The sequence below is a fragment of the Cervus elaphus genome, chromosome 18 (assembly GCF_910594005.1).
Source record: "Cervus elaphus chromosome 18, mCerEla1.1, whole genome shotgun sequence".
Lineage (NCBI taxonomy): Eukaryota > Metazoa > Chordata > Mammalia > Artiodactyla > Cervidae > Cervus > Cervus elaphus.
Genome location: NC_057832.1, coordinates 68234456 through 68255230, shown reverse-complemented (window position 1 = coordinate 68255230; position 20775 = coordinate 68234456). Strand labels below are relative to the sequence as shown.

General features: G+C 40.5%; 1 protein-coding gene across 4 annotated transcripts in view; it reads right to left on the bottom strand.

The window, feature by feature from the left end:
- Window positions 1-20775, bottom strand: part of ELMO1 (engulfment and cell motility 1) — a 563801-nt gene that overhangs the window by 140234 nt on the left and 402792 nt on the right. The gene's annotated exons all lie outside the window — the stretch shown is intronic.

Genomic DNA, 20775 nt, shown 5'->3' with positions numbered 1-20775 from the left:
GAGGGGGGAGCTCCCAGGCTCAATAATTACTGATTCTGTTGCCATGGAAACAGACTGGCTGCAGCGAGTTGGATTCGCGTAGAACATCTGCTGCCAGACCCACAATCTAACTGCAATCTCATCTCTCCCCCCTCCCTACTTTTATTTGATTGTGAGTTTGCTTTCTCCCTCCTTTTCTTCACATACAGTTTTTGTCCAGAAATGTCATGTAACAGCCTCACTCTGTACACAGTACCAGCACGCCAGGGGTGCTCACATACCCAGAAATGTGTTCATGCGAGAGTGCATCCCAGCAGGGCTCCCCCAGGAGGAGTCATCCTCTGATTCCTACTCAGGATGTAAACAAACACGCACAGCCCCTCCTGTGCCTCCACCTCTCATTAAAATTTACTGTAAGTCACCTACAGAATGAGTGGAGCATCTTTTAATTTACTTGTCATCTAACAGCGCTAAAAGCCCTCAAATAAAAGTTTTCAGTGGCATTTCTTGAGGGCACTGCGGTGTTCCTAGCAAACCTTTGGAATGAAGAGACTAAACCAGGTGCTTGTGGAAGAAAGCTTGCACAAAACACTTAGACTCAACTTCTTCTTTGCACTAGCACCTCACCAAGGTGCCCTGAACGCTGGGGCTCCTCCTGGGGGTTTCCTCAGCCCCTTTGCATCCCCTCTGACTCCCCCCTTTGCATGCTCCAAATTCTGATTCCATCCATGACTTTAGTCACTTTAGATATGCTGTTATATTTCTCTATAACAGCAGGGGCCGCCACTGAGCAATGAATGGCTGCTTGGTCTGGTCAAACCCAGGTGATCTCATACCTGGGTCTGCGGGAAGCCCTTGACCTGATGGAATTCTATAATTCTGGCTTAAGTTAGAGAGAAAGAAATTATTTTCTGTCCCATCATCATGAATCTTAAGGAGAATCTTTTCTTTCTTAACCGTCTCCACAAGCCTGGTGCCCTCAAACCATTAATGACACTGACCAGGCTTCCTAGAGGGCTAAAGTCTCTTGCTCTTGGAGCCAAGGTGAATTATTCATTACCACACAGACAGTGTCTAACAAGCAACAGTAGCCCTGGACCTCCTTTATTCCTTAACTACTCTTGGTCCAAACCATCTGTCTCCAAGTGCTCAGCTCTGGCCCAGTGGCCTTGATGTTATATTTGCTCTTTCAAGAATCTGAGTCCTGGATTCCCATTTTGTTTCTTTGTGCCACTGTGAGCTTGGGAAGGAATTCTCACCCAGGTTCTGCCTCTCAGGCACCCAGCAGTCTTTCTCAGTTCTGTCCAGACTACCTCAGCACTCTGGGACATGCATATCTCAGATTTCCTCTACCACCTGTCTGGAACCTTTCTAACCTCTCCTGTCTACCTTCATCTGCCATGGGGACACCTGAGCATTGCCCTCTCACCCTCCTGAGATTATCCAAATTGTTATTGTTTTTATGCAGAAACATGTCATTCCAACCAGGTCTTCTTCCCTGGTTGGAAATTTAATCGAAATTGAGTCATTTGTTTAACAAATATTTAGTGAGTGTTTATGTGCCAAAAGTAATTGTGCGCATGACAAAACAAACTAGCATGTGTTGTGCCTTACAGCACAATGACCCCAGCAGAGAACACAAAAAATACTAGAATTTAACTTTCATATGGAGAATGAAGAGCTGTGTGCTATGAGCACAAATAATAAAAAGACTGAATGTAGTGAGGTAAGGTAGAATTCTTCGGAGGAAGAGGTATCTGAGCTAAGATCTAAAGGAAGAGTAGAAGGTAATGAGTTGAAAGCAAGGGGGACAGTGTCTCAGACATTAGGAATAATACATGCAAAGGGCCTTCCTAGACACACACTGCCTACGAGGGAGGGTGACGGCTCTGAAAACCTGAAACAAGCCAAATGTGACTGATCAGAGTGAAAATGATTAAAAGGATGGTGTGAGATGAACCCAGACAGCAAGCAGAAGCCAGATCCGCAGGGTCTCAGAAATCATGTCGAGGAGTTGGTTTTTATCCTATCACAATGACAAGCCACTGAAATACTTCACTCAATGCCTCCCTGCCTCCATCCCCCAACACACCAATGTAACTCAATATATTCCCCAGTTAATCTCAACAAGTTAACAGTCTAATTGAAATAGCTGATTTCAAGGCATGCATAACATGTTGAACTGACCTAGCTAACATTTACGAGTTAATAGTCTGGGTAGCACTCCATCTGGATTAACAAATTTAAGTCTAACAACCCAGTGAAGTATTATTATGGCCCCTATTATACAGTGTGAGGAAATGGAAGTTTAAGGAAGTTAAGTAACTTGACCAAGGTTACCAAGATAAAAAGCAGCAGAGCTGGGATGTGAACCCAAAGATTCCAGCTCTGGTTTCTTTAAGAGAGAGATCTACAGGGACCACCTGGATCAGAATCACCTGGAGCTCTCGGCCAAATGCAGATTCCTAGGATTCCACTGTATCCCTCCTAACTTACAATCTTAGGAGTGGAATCTAGGAATGTTTTCCCAAGCTCTCCAGGGGATTCTTATATACACCACAGTTTGAGAATCACTGCAAGAGGGGTTAAAATAAAGAGAAAAAAAGACTAATCCTAAATTAATCTTTAATGTATAAAATGGAGAATGGCATGTGCTTTTTGTTTGTTTGTTTGTTTCTGAGAATGGGGGTGGGTCGCACTACTCCAAGCCAACCCAAAGAACCCTTTTACATCAGAACAAAATCACATTCCTTTGACTATCAATTTTTGAGTTGAGAGTAGGTACCATATATAGCACAATTTGGGGCTCAGTAGTTCTGCTGGTGTTGAAGGGGTTCATCTTTCAGTGTCATATCTTTTTGCCTTCTCATACTGTTCATGGGGTTCTCAAGGCAAGAATGCTGAAGTGGTTTGCCATTCTCTTTGAGTCTCTTGGACAGCGAAGAGTTCAAACCAGTTAATCCTAAAGGAAATCAGTCCTGAATATTCATTGGAAAGACTGATGCTGAAGCTGAAGCTGAAGCTCCAATACTTTGGCCACCTGATATGAAAAACTGACTCATTGGAAAAGACCCTGATGCTGGGAAAGATTGAAGGCAGGAGGAGAAGGGGTTAACAGAGAATGAGATGGTTGGATGGCATCACCCACTCAATGGACATGAGTTTGAGCAAACTCTGGGAGATGGTGATGGACAGGGGAGCCTGGTGTGCTGCAGTCCATGGGGTCGTAAAGAGTCAGACACGACTGAGTGAACAACAGCAATACCTGCTGGTGAGCAGATATCTGAAGAAAGAGCATGTAAGCTCCTGCAGACCAGATTCACCAGGTAGTTAGAGACGCTCTCAGACCTGCCAGCAAGAAGACAGGCAGAGCACATATTACCCGAATGCTATGACAGTATTTTAGTTGCTCAGTCATGTCTGACTCTGTGATCCCATGGACTGTAGCCTGCCAGGCTCCTCTGTCCATGGAATTCTCCAGGCAAGAGTACTGGAGTGGGTTGCCATTTCCTTCTCCAGGGGATCTTCCTGACCCAGGGATCAAACCCATGTCTCCCGCATTGCAGGCAGATTCTTTTACCACATGAGCCACCTGGTGGCTCCGATGGTAAAATGCTAAGAACTGTCACAAATTTTCTTTGGGTAATTTTTTTCTAGAAAATTCATTTTTAAGACAAAATTTGCAAAGACAACAGAGAACACTTTTTGGCCTTCAGTCTGATTTACCCCCTCCTCTATGTAAAAGCTAGCAAACAGGCACTTTGGTTCACCTAGCTACTTTTGAAAAATAAGCAGCTTCATCTACATTTCCAGAGGGGTCATTTTATACAGAGTAGCTACAGAATCTTCAGAAAATCTTCCCAAGACTTCTCCCATGGAATGTTGTCTAGTAATTTTGTTACTGAGATTCCAGACTGGGTTAGTCAACTTGGCCATTATTGGGTATTCTTCCCTTTCTACGCTTTGTAATGAAAAGAGTATATACAAGCTTAAAGAGCTACTGATGTATGTAAACTATTATACAGAGAATGGATAAACAACAAGGTCCTGAATAGTACAAGGAACTATTTTCAATATCCTGTGATAAACCATAATTGAAAAGAATATGAAAAAGAATATGTATAACTGAATCATTTTGCAGTACAACAGAAATTAACACAACATTGTAAATCAACTATACTTCAATTTAAAAAGAGACAGGTGCTAATGAACCTCAAAAAAAGGGAAACCTAGATTTTACTGCCTTGATATTTGAACTTCTGCTTGTCAAGTCCCCAAAACTGGTACAGAGCATACATTTAATGGACTTGTACTCTAGAGGCTCAAAATGTATTATTGGTAGCATATCATCAGCTATGAACACATTCATATTTATTATGTGCTGCCCACAGACAGAAGAAGGAAACCACAGCATCAAATGCCTGGAAAATTCTGGGAGAAATAATTCCACCTGGGCATCTGAATAAACTCAGAGAAAAATATCTTTCCATTTTATCCCCACATTTCAGCCTGTACTCTGTTTCATTCCAGGTAGGCACTGCTGGTGCCATTTATCCTGTGTTTTCTAGGGGAAGATTCAAGCTAATTAAATTCTATTCCTTTCCATAAACATGATTTATCAAATGTATTATTACCAGATTTGATGTAAGTCGTATAACTTTGCAATACTTTAAAAATATATACATAAATCAAAAAGGATTCTGTTAGGTGACAATATACTTTGGGATCATAAAATATAGAGCTTATGGTGGAGTGATTTCTAAATTTGCTATCTACATTTTCCTCAGTCTACCTATGGGTTTTAGCTAAAATGAACACCATTTATATTGGGCATTTAAAAGAGAGCTGAGGAAGATTCCATTTACTGAGTTATAAAGAAGTAACACTAATAGCAAATCCTATTTGCCAACTCCTGGTCCTAAACAGATCACTTCCACAAGCCGGACATCAGTCTTGTTAGGATGCATGTTTCATTGCTGGCAGTGAATGCGATGATAATGACCACCTTAATTCATGATATGGTTACACTGAGATCAAGAGGATAGACTCCCATAAGCAAGGCGTGTAGAGCAGATTCAACTACCCCACAAGCAGCCTAAGACACGTAACTCACGTTATGAGGCATTAATATGAAGTTTATGTCCCTGAACCTTGCTATTTTTGTGTTTCCCTTAGAAATGCTTAAAATATAAGCAAAATCTACAAACACTGAAATAAAAGTAGATTCACAAAATGCAAACCCATCCATAAACAGGTCTCTAATCCACACACTTCTTCCCTCTTTCAGAGCAACTGACCCCTGACAGGTGGTGGCCATGATTTGCATTCATAAGGTTGGAGAGTCAAGGTCTAGAAGTCCTTGGGTGTGAAGGAGTTAACCAAACAAAATCATCTAACTGGAGAAGAACATGGGGAGCAGAAAGTTTTTTTTTTTTTTTTTTAATTTGAAAGTGAAAGTTGCTCAGTTGTGTCCAACTCTTTGCGACCCCATGAACTATACAGTCCATGGAATTTGCCAGACCAGAATACAGAAGTGGGTAGCCTTTCTCTTCTCCAGGGGATCTTCCCAACCCAGGGATCAAACCCAGCTCTCCTGCATTGCAGGCAGATTCTTTACCAGCTGAGCCACCAGGGAAGGCCAAGAATACTGGAGTGGGTAGCCTATCCCTTCTCCAGTGGATCTTCTTGACCCAGGAATTGAGCTGGGGTCTCCTACACTGCAGGTGGATTCTTTACCAGCTGAGCCTGTAAAGGGGGGCAGAAGAGCAAGGCCTAACATCATGCAGCTCTTATAATTCTGTCTGTCTTTAAAGGAATAGTGGTGAATTCTGAAAGTGTATGGACTTGCCAGCTCAAATTTTTCAAATATACTATGAAAGTGCATTCCAGAATTGCAGGCTGATGAAAAATCATGCCAAAAGGGAAAATTAAAATGCCAAAATCCTCAGCTCAGCCTTGCCAAGCATGTCCACTGCCAATATGGTGGCAGAAAGCTGCTGGGCCAATGGTAGGATATACTCTAGATGATACAAAATGGGAAACAGCTTCTTCACCATTTGGAAAAAGGATGCTTCTGGGCTGTCATCACATTCTTCTTGATTTTCAGATCTAATGCATAAGTAAACCTCTCCCAATTCTGAGAAAACATAGAATTTCACAAGCAAATAATTCTATCTTTTGAGAATAAAATTAGCTTCTGATATTCAGTAAAAGGACCAATTTCATTTCAGTCAGCAGATATTAAATCTACTGTTTTATCAAATGGTTAACATTGGATGCCCTCATTCTCTCTGCTCTTTCTGCTCACAGATTCACAGATAAACTATGTGTCCTGGTCTCTATAACAGGGATTATAACAGGGATTACACTGCAACATAACATGGTAAACCCGGGATGAAGTGGAAAGTAGGAGGGTTTGCTGAGCAAGAGGGAAACCAAGAAGATTAAAAAGATAAGTAGATGTGGTTTATTTAGGCAAGGAGGGAGGAAGAGGAAGGCATACAGACTTATCAGTTTCTGGGATGTCAGGTTCTAAGATGTAGAAGGGGATGCTGCAAAGCAAAAGGAGGTTAAGGGCTTGAAATAAGGTCCAAGAGGTCTTACAGAACCACATAAGAAACCACAAGGGGAGGACACCCACAGGACCAGAGGGATTCAACATATGAAATTCTACTCTGAGCCCTATTTAAACTCAATTATTTTGCCTTTGTCCCTTAATAAAGACTGTGCCAGAAGCCAGACACATTTCAACGATGCACCCACCATTTCAATATCAAAACAACCCAGCAACTCTCTAGGAAAACCAACTCCGAGTGTTGTGACCACTCATGGCAAACTGGCATCACCACTATAAGGACAGACTCGTTCTGAAACTCAGCCCTTCAATATTATCAGCTTGTAAGAGCCAGATTGCTTGCAAACTGTTCTCTATTCTACTTCCAATTAAAGAAAGCTATGAAATGTGAACCATGACCCCTAGGCAAATGATATTAACAGGTTATTCCCAACTCTCAGGAAGAATGAGCTTTGCAACCTAATTTGTGCAGCAATTAAATTCAGTCCAAAGTATAATTTTGTTTTATTGCTCAGTACTTGCCTTCATTTTTTTAAGTCAGTAATTGCAGGAAGGAGTTAATTTGATAATATAAATAAAAATTGGCCCCAAAGGGCAATAACCAATCCATTTAAATGTAAAAATGCTCTCCCTCCAAGTTATTCCACAGCAAATATGAAACATGATTTCCAAAATGCATTGCCTGTAATACTCTTAATGCAGTGACAAGCAAAAGAATTGTGAAGCCGATATTTCAAATAATGACATATGTTCAACTATGAATAAGTGCTCTTGTTTACATTTGGGGGGAATCTATTGTGTGTCAGACATCTTAGTTTTTCTGTTCACATGCAAAAAAAAAATCTTTCACCAAAAAACTCCTGTTTGTAATTAAGGAATCAGGCCTCCATTCATTCAACTAATATTTAGGAAGTATTATAATGTGCTTTCACACGTTTCTTTAAGGTTTTTTTTTTTTTTTTTTTCAAGTCTTGGGTACTGAAGAATACAGCTTTAATATCTTAAAAACAACAGCGCTCCATTCATTACGTTTTCTCTTCATGTATTCATTCTATTTCATGTTTTTCCCCCGCCAATTCTGTTCTGCTTACCTGATGTCTATTCATACATTAAAACGCTCCCAATAGAGTGCCTCTCCTATATAATTCCTCCTTTGAATTACTTCCATACAATGTATATAGGTTTTTGCTATTGCATATGTCATACTATTTTGTAATTATCTCTTTCCAGGGCTGTGACCAATGCTGTGAACTCTCTTAGAGTCTGATTTATTCACACAACACTAGGAACACTGTCTCTACATGTCTCTGATACCTTAGCCAAAAATATAAAATCTTTTTGCAAACCTTTACACTTAGGGAAGTGATAAAATCCTTCTGAGTACTTCTCTGTTATTCTACCCAACCTCAAGGATAAAGTTATGAGATGAGGATATCTTTGAAAACATCTCAGTGACTCATCTCATGTTTTCTCCCTTTCCTTTCTCCTCCTACTCCTGCATCCCGAGGGGCCTCAGAGAGATGGAAAAGAAGTCAGATACCTCCCCTCCAGGAACCCATTTTACAAGCAGCCCCGGTGCTGGAACCCTCTCTCTGTGATCTCGCTCACTTTTTCAAGGATATCACATCTGCTTAGAACTTTTTTTGCAGTTAACGGGTCTTCCTCGAATGGAGCCTCAGAGGGTTTTGATCTTAGGACCAATCAACTTCAGGCTGAAGATGCAGGGCACAGGCTCAGCCAGCACAGATGGCTCAAATCTATGCTTTATTTTAAGGAAGAATAAACAAACTTAGCCTGAATTGATAATGTGGGCTGTTGTGGTCAGAGAATTCCCCCTAGACGAGCACCACTTAGCAGATCACAACTGGAGCTTGATGACAGTACTGTATTCTCATACTTTAAAGTTGTTTTTAAAAATATGACTGTAAGAACATTCATGCTCAGTAGAGAATATGCTTAACATTATAAACTTAGTAAAACAGAAAAAATTACTATTAACCACACCATGAAGAAGAAACCATTGTTAAAATCATTCAAATTTCATGTTGAAAACTTCTTAGTTTACATTTTTACTTGGTTAAGATATAGTGTTGCATCCTGCTCCCCCACCACATTTAACATAATATTTTAAAATGTTTTCACACATATCATTTTTAAATGACTAAAAAAATTTGACACATAAATAAATGTGGCCATAAATTAATTTATCATGTTCTCATTGCTGAATTATTGAGTTAATTTCCATTTTCTTGCTGTTGTAAATAACAATGAAATGAACATCTATATGTTTTCATTTTTCCCTGGAATGTCCATGATTCTAAACACCTGTATTGTAATGCATGACTTTATAAATTAGTTTATCAATTATTGGTGGATTTCCCAATAGGAAATTTGTCCCAACTTGTTTCTTAAAATTCTGCTGAAATGTCAAGATTTATGCCAGCAAAACAGTAGCAAGCAGCCCTCTAATGTCATTGTGGATGCCAATTCCTTCTTTCCTTTTTGCAGAGGGAGCTCCAGGTTTTCCAACTGATATAAACAAGGGAGGAGAGGAAAGGAGGTAATCAGCCTCACAAACAACCAGGGGCTAGGTCGCCCAGGCTCTGCCACAGCCTGTGTTTGTAGCATCTCATGCCCTGGTCTCTGAAGAGGAGCACACACCAGCACAAAACAATCAACTGGCTTTTGTCAGGTCCTAAATACCATCAAAACCAAATGCAAAGGTGTTTTTAAGGTGCACACACACACACATACACATATCTTCTTTTCTTTCTCTCCTAGAAGTGCCTTAATTTTCTTCCTGGTCCAAAGAGGAATCATCACTCTGTAGTATCTTCCTTCTGCTCATCTTAGCTACACAATAATACCCTTCACTTAAGACTGACTTTATGCCATAATTGGCCAAGTTTGTTCTAGGGTGTGCTTTCTAGCTTATTAAAAGAGAAAAACATTATCAGTTTCTTTTTTCCCATTTGTGGCTGGATAAAAAATTCAATCCATTTAATTCCCTGGTGGCTCAGATGGTAAAGAATCTGCCTGCAATGCGGGAGACTTGGGTTCAATCCCTGGGTCAGGAAGATCCCCTGGAGAAGGAATAGGCTACCCACTCCAGTATTCTTGCCTGGAGAATTCCACGGACAGAGGAGCCTGGTGGGCCACAGTCCATGGGGTTGCAAAGAGTCAGACACAACTGAGTGACTAACAGTTTCAATTTCATCTCAATATTTGTTGAGTACCTGTATAATTTTTCGGTAGGCACCTTGGGATAGAAAGGCAATACAGAATTTTTCCTTATTCTCTGGAGTAGAGTCAAGGAGAAAGTACATGTGACTAACTATAAACTAAGACAATGGTTTTCATGGATCTTTTTAGGGTTCTACTGTATTGCCGTAGGCAGGCATGAGGTGGGACAAAAAGTGGTTAGGGACCTGCTTGAAGCAAGATAATTGGCTAAAAGAAGTTTTCAAACTCAATGTATGGCCAAGCATGTGAAGTGCTACAAGAAAGGGAAAAAGAAAGTGCACCTAAAAGAAAAAAATTAATTCTACCTCCTTGGAAGGACTCTGCAGAACTCGGGCTGAGTCTTGAAGGATGGGCAGACTTTCAATAGAAAGAGTGATGGGTCTTCCTTGTTGAGGGAACATGGGTAGAGACCTGGACATTCAAGGCACACTGGAGGAGCCATCAATATGATGAATTTCAGGTTAGTAGGGGGTGAGTTGCAGGGTGCAATAGGCACCCTATTTCATTTGGAAAACTGGCTTAGAATAAAATATTTTGTCATCATGCTGCAAGAAGAGGAAACCAAACATTTTTGAGTGTGAATGTGTTATTAGAAGAACTGTGTTCTAAAAAGGTATTTCTGGCAGCTAGGGAAAGAGAACTTATAGGTGGGCCGAGTCCAGATTCAGGGAGAGCATTAAAAGACAAACACAGGCTCCACAAGAGTTAATGGTGGCAGGAAGCAGGTTAAAAGTGGTAAAAGCCAGATGACCCTTTCTCATACACTCCTGGACCCACAGGATCTGGGGACTGGGTAGGAGAAGAGGTGAGGAAAGCCAGGGACCACTGTAAGGTTCCAAGACTAAGAGATGAGGAGCCACTCCTAGAGTTGATGGATGATTGAAGATGAGAGACTGTGGGACAAGAAAAAGGCCTAGGGGAATGCCTAACCTTAAGGGTTGAGCGGTTGTTGCAGTGCTTTGTGAGTCAAGGAATGGAGATGATTCCAGAATCACCTAGGAAGCTCTAGGGTCATGGAACAGGATTAACATATGGAACAGGCCATCAGACTTGACACTTGGGGTGACTGCTGACCTAAATAAAGCAACTTCAGTAGGTGGACTTGGGTGAGTGTCAAACCTCAGCAAGTGGAAGAGGTGGGCAAGGCGATGGAGATCTCTCCTGGGAAATTTGGCAGAGAGGGAAAAAAAGAGCCTGTAAAGAACCTGAAAGAGGAATCTTGAAGGAAAGGAAAGATTTTTAGGTGAAGAGAAGAAACTGAAGAGGGAGGAGGAGAGAGAATGTCAGTAAGTATAAAGGAGAGAGGGATAAAAGATTTATTTTTATACATTTTTTGATGTCTTTTTTTCATCAGAGCGGAGATTCTTAAAAATGTGACTTCTTTCGAGTCTTAAATTAGAACTCAACAATTCTTTTCAATCTCCACTTGCCTCTAAGAAATCCTGTCTTCTATGGCTAAAGAGGTTTTCAAGTATTCAAAAATGTGTATTAGTACATTTTAGAGAGTCATATTTCTCTTCTCAAGATGTTATATTTTTAGCTGCCTTAAAAATTTTTTGTTTGCCTAAAATATCACTTGTAACTAGAACAATGATAATTATTTTACTTCATTTAATATATATAGTGTATCATATATATACCTTGTGCATATGTTCATATCCAAAGCCACAGTAAGATAGTTTTTAAGAAGAAAGTGACTAACAGGGTCATGTACTCCACAGAAGGCAAATACAAGAGAGATTTTAAAATGTCCATCAGAGGTAATTCTTGACTTTGTCAAAACTGGAGGCTTTTGTGGCTAAAGAGGTTTTAAGTATTGACAATATAATTTAGTGTATTTTAGAGTCCTACTTCTCTCCTTTTGCTGAATATATTTTTAGTGAGGGCAGAAGACAAGTTGCAGTGGATTAATGAATTAATGGGAAGAAGAAAAAAGAAATGGTACATAGATGGAACTACATGAGGAAACCTGGCTTGAAGTGGATAGAGGATCAAGAAGGAGTTACTTGTTTTTGTAAAACACAAGAGATGTGAGTACATTTTTATCATGGTGAGAAGACAGCATGCAAGAGGATGATACTGATGATGTGAAGATTGGAAGGGACACTGGTGCAGATGACATGGGAGAGAATTCAAAGTCCAGAAGGAGGAAGCTGCCTCAGGGGCCACCTCTGTCTAGATAGGAGAGGGGTGGTAAGTGCAGGTGTAGGAGAACCATCCAAGATCAAGTACTAAAGGCAGAACTGGACTAGAATCCATGCCTCCCACACCTCGTCTGGAGCATTGTGTAATGCTTATGGAAATGGCCCAAGTGCTTTATATATATTAGGATAAACCATAAAGAATGTTCAATTTTGTAATTCAGAAACAGTCAAATATCTGCCATTTCATACGATCAGGCTCATCTTAACTCCCACAACAACTATAGCAAGTTGTTATATTAAGTAAAATATCTATATTATTTCACAGATGAGAGACTGAGAAACAAAGCAAGGTAATTAATTGATCCACCTGAGATCATCCAGCAAGGAAATAACGGCACTAGAGTTTGAATCCTACTCCTTAGGTTCAGGGTCAATGCTCTTGACTTACTGAATTTAACTGTCTACATTTCTTCTTTCTTTGTGAATTTCCAAACCCTCCTCTTGGTTCCTCAGCAGTGGCAGGGGGTTGGGAGTGGGGAGGTGAGTGCAGTGAGGGCTGGGGGTGGGAAGTCAAGGTTGAGGCTGTGTCTGCAGCAGCTTCTAGGCTCTTTTATCAGCCAAGTCTGTCCTCAAGTGTTCTATAACATGACAGTTTAATGAATACAAAATTTTAGTAAACTGCGTCAAAAAACCATCGATATCTTTTATTCACAGTCTCATGTTTTCTTGTACATGCATGAGTGATTTTATCTGTCTGAAAAAAAAAATCAAAACCATCTCTAGGTTTCTACTGATATCTGCTTAGTAGAGGCTTGGAACAAATATCCAGAGTTTCCCAGTGCCCGATAAAGCAAGCCAGGCATCTTTTTCTAACACATTTGAGGGCAACGGCATCTCCATTTTATATATATTTCTTATCGCAATAGACACATTTTAGTAAGCAGAGCATCTCTGAGACATGGTTCTTATCCTTTCCTGCTTCTGCTTCAAGAACACACAGTGGCCTGGGAGCTTTCGGACAGAATCCCATGCTCTGTGATTCAAAAAATGGAAATCTGGCATTATATGCCAATGACATTTACTTCTGTGGCAGCTCAAGCGGCAAAAAGCCATATGCCATACACCTCGATTCCAGCCAAGCCATGCAAACGGGTATGTGAAAGAGAAATAAGGAAATCAGGACCAGAAGAGTTCAGGGACTTGACTGCACTTTAAACACACAATAACTGTGGCAAGAATCAAATCTTCCTACTCTTAGAAATTCTTAGGGAATGCAACTTTTTTCTCATTTAAGGGAAATTTGGGAGGTAAAGGTAAAATACAAAAGATAATTTTTATAAACTGCATTATGTCCTCACGTTTACTATTTGACATGCTAGACAGGTACAGGTTTCTTGGGAGTGCTTGGGTAGAGAGCAGTCATCTAAGTGGGCTGAACTGCTGAAAGGCAAGTCTGTCTTCCACACTGGAATATCTCTTGGTGGCCATCTTGTGAAAGGATAAATGCCATTATTGGCATTAATTTCCCCTGTGGCCTGGAGAAGAAACAAGACTAGGGAGAAATAGAATACTCCTTAAATGGCCAGGGCATGTGGGTTTAGCAAATCCGAGAGTGGATATAAGAAATGAGTTAAGGTGAAACAATAAAACGAGGTTTTTGGTTTTGTTTTAAACCACGGTGGGGGAAGGGGGGGCCCAACAAATCTCCTTGGAAAAGAGAAATTTAGCTTATTTTGTAACTCTTCAATATCTTTGAAGCTTTCCATTCATCTCATTTAAAGTTACAGATGTGGAAAAATAATTTTCATTTTTCTTAAAACATGAATGGCAAAATCAGTTGTAACTCCCTCAAAGTTCTGACATCTGAAGAAGAGATTCAGAAAGAAGGATCTAGAAGGGTTTTTCAAGATCTATTGGAATCTGGGACAAGAAAATTCCTTATTCTGTAGAACTGCAGAATTCTTAGTAACTATAGTCTCTAGTCATTGAACAACAGTGACCATCCCACAAAAATGGTATAAATTAATTCAGTTTATTGGCTGGGTAGGCCATTATAAATAATGAGTAAATTAAGCATTTCTGGCCATTTATTCATTCAGTCTTCAACCATCCAAAAAATGAGCAGAGATTACTTTAAAAATAAGAGGAAGATATTAAGATTTAAAACTATAGTTCTTGTTTCCAGTGACATATTTAATTTAGAAAGGCAGATTTGTAAATACACTACTACTCTTAGCTCAAAGATATTTTCCAGAAGAAATTTTGAATCCCATGTTGTGGGAACAGAGGTGCAGAATTTCAACCTGAATGAAAGAGATATAGTAACCATCTTCCTGATGTGGTGCTTGTGCAAAATCCTGAAGTAGAATTTCAACAGGCAGATGGAGGAAGGCATTTCTGGCAGAGAGAAGGATGATGAGCAAACACCTCAGCTAGGAAAGTATGATGGCACATGCAAGGAATGGTGGGCAGTTCAGAATATGCAGAGCTTCGGATAGGTACAGGTGAAGATATGGGGATGAAGCAGGGAAAGTATTTTAGGCTAATAAAAGAGAAATGTGAACATCTTGTTAAGGTTAAGAAACTATATAAGTCAGGCAATGGACAGCTATAGAGGGATAAAAATCAAGAATGATACAGTCAGATCTACATTGGAGGACATTTGGAAAGTGGGAAGGTTTTAAAACTAGGAGAAAAGCTGGTTTCTTAGTCAGCTATTAAGAGCGCTGTGTAACAAATAATCCCAACAGCTAAGAAGTTCTTCTGTTCACAGGTCAATAGGTTAGCTGAGGTGACAGTGTTAAGCAAGCTGTAATTTCGTGGGATAGGTCAGGAAACTGCAGTCTATATGCCTCATTTTGGGAACTACAATGAAGGATTAGTGGCTGCCCAGGTTACAGACTTTATTTCATGATGAAGGTAGAGTGCAAGAGCCCAGCCCAACCACAGAAGCCATAGTCAGGCCTTTGCTCACTTCACATGCATGAACATCTCATTGGCCCAAGCAAACCACTTGTACCAGATTTGGAGAGGAGAGGAACACCAGAACCAAGGCAACGATGAGAAGGCAGAGGACCTAACAGCGGTTGTATGGACTTTGGTCACTGACTGGTGGTTTCAGAAAGACGGACTGGTCCATAAACTTCCAAATAGAAACACGCCAGACTGCCAGCCCCACGAGGGCAGGAACCATCAGTCTAGTCCATCTCTGTATTCTAAGTGCCTGGGACAGTGCCCACTGTGTTGTCAACACACAATAATATTTGTTGAAAGGATGGGCAGCATTTAAAGTGCAGTTTGGATATTAACACTACTAACCAAAAGTGGACCACTGATGTGGCCATGCTGTGTATATGATGGTTGTGGGAGAGCAACATTGAATACCTTCTGTATCCCAGATACTGCGTAGGTACCAAGAATGCAGAAAAAGCAAGGCTCTACTCACTAGAAACCCGGCAGTTAGACAATTGCAGTTCCTTGTGGTAAGTGTTAGATATGGGTATTCACAAGGGGAGCGCTTGAAGAGGATCTGAATGAGTTGTTTCCAAAAGCCATAGTGGCTTGAGAACTTTCCTTAGGGACAGCATTGATTGGGTGTAGGAATGATATCCGAATTGACTACCTGCCTAAATAACTTCCTCCCATGTACTTCACTGAGCACCCACTATCATTTTTAATTTTACCAGAACTTCGTGGAAAATACATAGAAAAAGCAAAAGAAAGGGGAGAGGGAGGACAGGAAAGGAAGAAACTAGCAGTTTGGAATTCTCATCTATCATTCAAATTTCCACATTGATTTTTCTCTCTATAACAAATAGCTAGAGAGACTGTGATAAAATTGAGCCTTACTGGGTACCCTCTTTTTTGCCTCTCAATCTTAGCTTCTGTTTTCGACCTGTTAGATCCAGTAGCTTATGTCTATGCTTGGAGATGGAATGGGCAGGCCAGCCTCTGATACCATGCCATGCAGGTAACTGCTTTAGCTCCTATTTAGGAAAACGAAGGTAGAGAGTCTTGACTCATCCTTCATGGCTGCTCAGATGTAAAAGCATAACTTTGAAAAACCTACACAGGCATACGAGTAGTGTAAATGAGCAGTTAAATTATGTACATTTAAATAATTAAATATATATTTTTACTCCTGATCTCCAAGATCTAATATTTTCACAGTGGGCATGTGGAAATCTCACTTGGGATCTTCTAACTTCTCCTACCTCTTGTATTGGAGTCTTCGCAACTTGCTTCTGACACTACTGTCTCATTCTGACTCTTAATCTCATTTTATCTAGGGCCCCTCTTTGCCCTCTATCCCCTGCCACTACCCAACATCTAGTCCCCTCAGGTGGCAAGAAGGAGTGCCTTATGTACTTCTGTTCCAGCTTATGATACACAGGTCTCTGAGGAGTGTGTTCTCAACTCCCTTTTAACATAATTTACTTTGCAAATATAAGATAAATATTTTCTTTTAAATCAAAAAGGACTTGGCATTTTTTGAGAGATTCCCATCAAATGGTACCCTTCTTAGCTATCCATCCCTGTTTCCTATCTGCCCTTTACTTTAGAATGCCAAAATCTCATTCTGCCTAGCTTAAAATGTCAGTAATTTCCTTTTAATTGGATGTATACTAATAAAATGGTTTCTGTGCCATTATCAAATCCCTCACATGACCCACCATGGAATATGGAATTCAGATCATAGGAACCAGTTAGCAACTCATACAGTGCCCCAAAGTGTAGTTAATAAAAGGGAAAAGAAGCTTCCAAAGTCATTGAATAGAGTTATAGAGAACAGTTAAAGAGTTGTCGTTATTTTCACGTTCAGGAAAGGTCTGCAGTTGAACCAAGAGACATATACATGGCGGTATAATGTATCACATAGAGAATATAGTCAATAATATTGTTTTAATTCTGTATGGTGACATATGGTACCTAGACTTGTTGTCGTGGTCATTTCAGAACATATAGAAAATTGAATCACTATGTTGCATCCCTGAAACTGATGTGATATTGTATGCCAATTATAATTCAGTAAAATATATACATATATTTTTAAAGGAACTGCTATGTCTCACCACTGTCCAGTAGAAGAACCTATCAATTCTTTGCTTCTCATAATTGGCAGATCTTAATTTAGCACACAATTCACCTGCCAGTGCAGGACACACAGGTTCGATTCTTGGGTCAGGAAGATCCCCTTGAGAACGAAACAGCGACCCACTCCAATATTCTTGCCTGGGAAATCCCATGGTCAGAGGAGCCTGGTGGGCTACAGAACATGGGGTTGCAAAAGAGCTGGACATAACTTAGTGACTAAACAACAACAACACATTCAGAGAAAGATGCACCGAGTCTATGAAGACTTTGGAAACAAGAAAAGCCCTGAGCACGTAAAGGAACCTTCAAGATGTACATTTACTATTGTCAAGCTTTTCCCCAAATTATTCACGAGACTCAATCACAGCAAGTATTTTTTAAATGTTTCGGTTTTAGAAACTGTCAAGAGAGCAAAACATGTTAGCTGTGTTTTCAACCAACTAAGCCTATCAGTCAGCTTTTAAACAAATTGTAAACAGTTTAACCATTTCTTGTGAAAATTACAAGAAAAGAGTCAACAAAATCTAATTCTTTCTGGATGATTCAGGATCCTTGTATAAAACCCCTTCAGAAGGACATACACTCAGGCTGTTAGTGACACAATCTCAGAATGGTCCCTGCAGATGAACCACTTTACGGTCACCCCTGCTTCTCATAAAAGTTGCACGGACCCTGTGCAGCTGGGAACACTAAGATGGCATTCTGAGATGGACATTCTATTAAGCTAGTCACTTAAATCAGAGGAAGAAGCCTGAAAACATTTCATCGTCAGCTTTGCCATGAGTTTCCTTTTCTTTTTCAGAGGAATTTAGAGTCCTGTGTCACCTGGGGCCTGCGGCGGGCCAGACTTGAGCCAAGTAGATTTTGTGCCTGACAGGGTCCAGGGCTCAGAGCCCAGGTAGCCATGGTATTGTTCCCTCACAGATGAGGAATCTGAAGCTGACAGGGCTGAAGCCCTTGCACAAGGTTATCCAGCCGACAGTGGGGGACCTGGGCTCTTGAATGACCAGTGTGTCCGTCTCTGAGATTCTGCTAAGCTCCTGCATCACCTGTGGTACATCTGTGGGCAGGCTGGGGACAGCAACCCTCATAACCACAAACTGCACAAGAGGACTTCCTCCTCACTAAGAAATGTGCCCCACTGTGGTCAAAATCCCCCTTTGCGGCTAAACCGATGGAGAAGGAAATGGTAACCCACTCCAGTATTCTTGCCTGGGAATCCCATGGACAGAGGAGCCTGGTGGGCTACAGTCCACAGGGTTGCAAGAGTCAGACATGACTTAGGGACTAAACTACCACCACCACACCCTGGGAAATCAAAGCTGCTCAATTTTACTGCACAATCCAAGTGCAAATTACTGTTTGTCCCTTGAGATCAGCACCTCCCATATGTATGGGGCAATTTACAAAGCCCACCACTGAGGGTCTAATTCTGTGATTCAGGAAATATCGTTGTTATTATTATTATTACTGCTACTCAGCTTAAAGATGAGAAGGGACTTGGTGGCTAAAGGACATGCTCAAGGTCACATTTCAGGTGAGAAGACATGCTGGGACTGCCTGCAGGCTCTTCTGTTGCTCTCCCCCTGGGGAGGTGAAAATTAGTTCTTGGAGGTGCAAAAATTCTTAGTCTTTTAACATGGAAAGTACAGATATACATATGTAAACAAATAACAATATATCTGCATAAGTGAAATTTCAGGAGGAGGGTGATTAAGTTTGAAAGATAATGTTTGAAAGCTCCTTAATGGGGTTGTGATGCAAAAGAGTTGGAGAAATACTGCTTCTTCACGTTGCAGCAGTCTTAGTCAGGACTACGTTACCTATAATTAATACATTTCTGCTCAGAAAGTGTACACGCTGAGATCTATTTAAGAAGATACCTCTTGGAAACAATAAATTAGTACAGTTGATCTTTCTTGGTCTTTTCACTGTCTCTAGACAGCATAATTGATATTGATGAGGACATGCGGTGATTACTGTCCAACAAAAGTGGCAAATTACATGAAAAAGGGTAATACCACCTTAAGTGGACACCTTGAACACACATACACACACACATACACGAACCATTTGCTACCTATGCAATGGGAAACATCAAAGGAAAAAATAAATCTATTCATATAATACATTTGCTTCTAGAGGAGATTTGATTTCCTTCCTGCCAAACCTAAAGACCTGTGTGAAACATGAGAAGCCTTTTGAATAAACACTTGTAAATGGCCTAGACAGCTGAAAAATGGATAATCCCATATGACATGAGGGCCTTTTAAAAGACTTCTCCTCTACTTAAATATTCATATTTCAATTAAAACATACACCTACTTTATTAACCACACCAGGCCTGGGTTCAGATCAATAACAGCAGCACTAGATGGAATTCTAATGAAGATAAACAACGCTGAGTCCCCCACAGCTTCCCCTGGGCACAGATGCACAAAGCCTCCTTTCACAACTTGCTCCAAGATATTTTACAGTCACCTGCCTCATGCAAATGAGGAGATTCATGTTTATTCATGGTGAGAGTTACAGACCACCTTTCATTCCCTAGGCCAGCTCAGCTAACCAACAGAGCGCTGTCTGCACCATGACGAAGTTGAGCTGGCCTAGGAAGGGGACTTCTGAATAGCTAATTGCCCCCTGAAAAGCATGCATAGAAAGTCAGTAAGCTGGAAGCGGTTTGGGGAGAAAACATATTTCCCCTTTTCATTCATGCGGTCACTGCCTTTGAGCTTTCAAACAATCCCTTTTCTATACCACATCATAACCCATTAGATGTGACTATGGGACTAGATAGTGGTTATTTTCCATGGATAACCTTCCACGGGACTTCTCAGGATATGCCCACTGTCCTGTGTCTTATTCTCCAATTCTTCCCACTGTATTTTCACCCACTGACTTGGAAGAAGCTGGTAGCTCAGCCAGAGGCAGCTGCAGCTTTGTGTGATGGGCCTGGGTTCTCCCCACGCACAGCCTCTCCTCTTTGAAGGGACGATTTCTCATCTGTGAGCCGGAGACCATAAACTCTATCATGTGTGTTTTGCTTATTACGCTGTTGGGTAGCATTTTAAAATACTGCTTTCACTCTAGAGTGACTGCATTTTTCAAATCATTAGTTTCTTCAGTTTTGGTAATTTGAAGGCATGGCAAAGTCATTTGATCTTGGTTTATAATGCCCATTTTGACAGCATCTGCTTGAAGTAACACTAATGCTATGAACAAATATTTTGATGGTTATCTAGTAGGCTCAGCCACCCTGGGGAGAAGTCTGGGCAACAAGGTAATTGCTTAACTCTCACCAGCCATTAAGTACATGAAAACTGGTGGACCCGTTGAATTTTAGGCTGCTACTCATGGCTTGTCACCAGGAAAACCAAGGTACCTAATAAAGATGTTTGGAAAAAAAACCACCAAATTTTCAGCTTCAACCTTATTTCCACCAAAGTTAGACGAGTTGTTTAATTCAGTTCAGAAGTTAACTGGGGCTACATAGACAGCTTCACTTTGCTTTCTTGCCCCCTCTCCTGCTTTTTGTAAACATAATGGCTAAAAAATGTCTTCTTGTGAAAAAGCAATTTACTTGTATTTCATAGACAGGATTTATCTTATTACATAGAAAAAGAACACTTTACGACTGCATATGATATTTTACTTCCTCAAAGTCTTTTTACATTTATGACTTCACCTTAAGATCACACCACTATAAGAGAAAGTGATGGAATTCTGGTATCCACTTTTTTT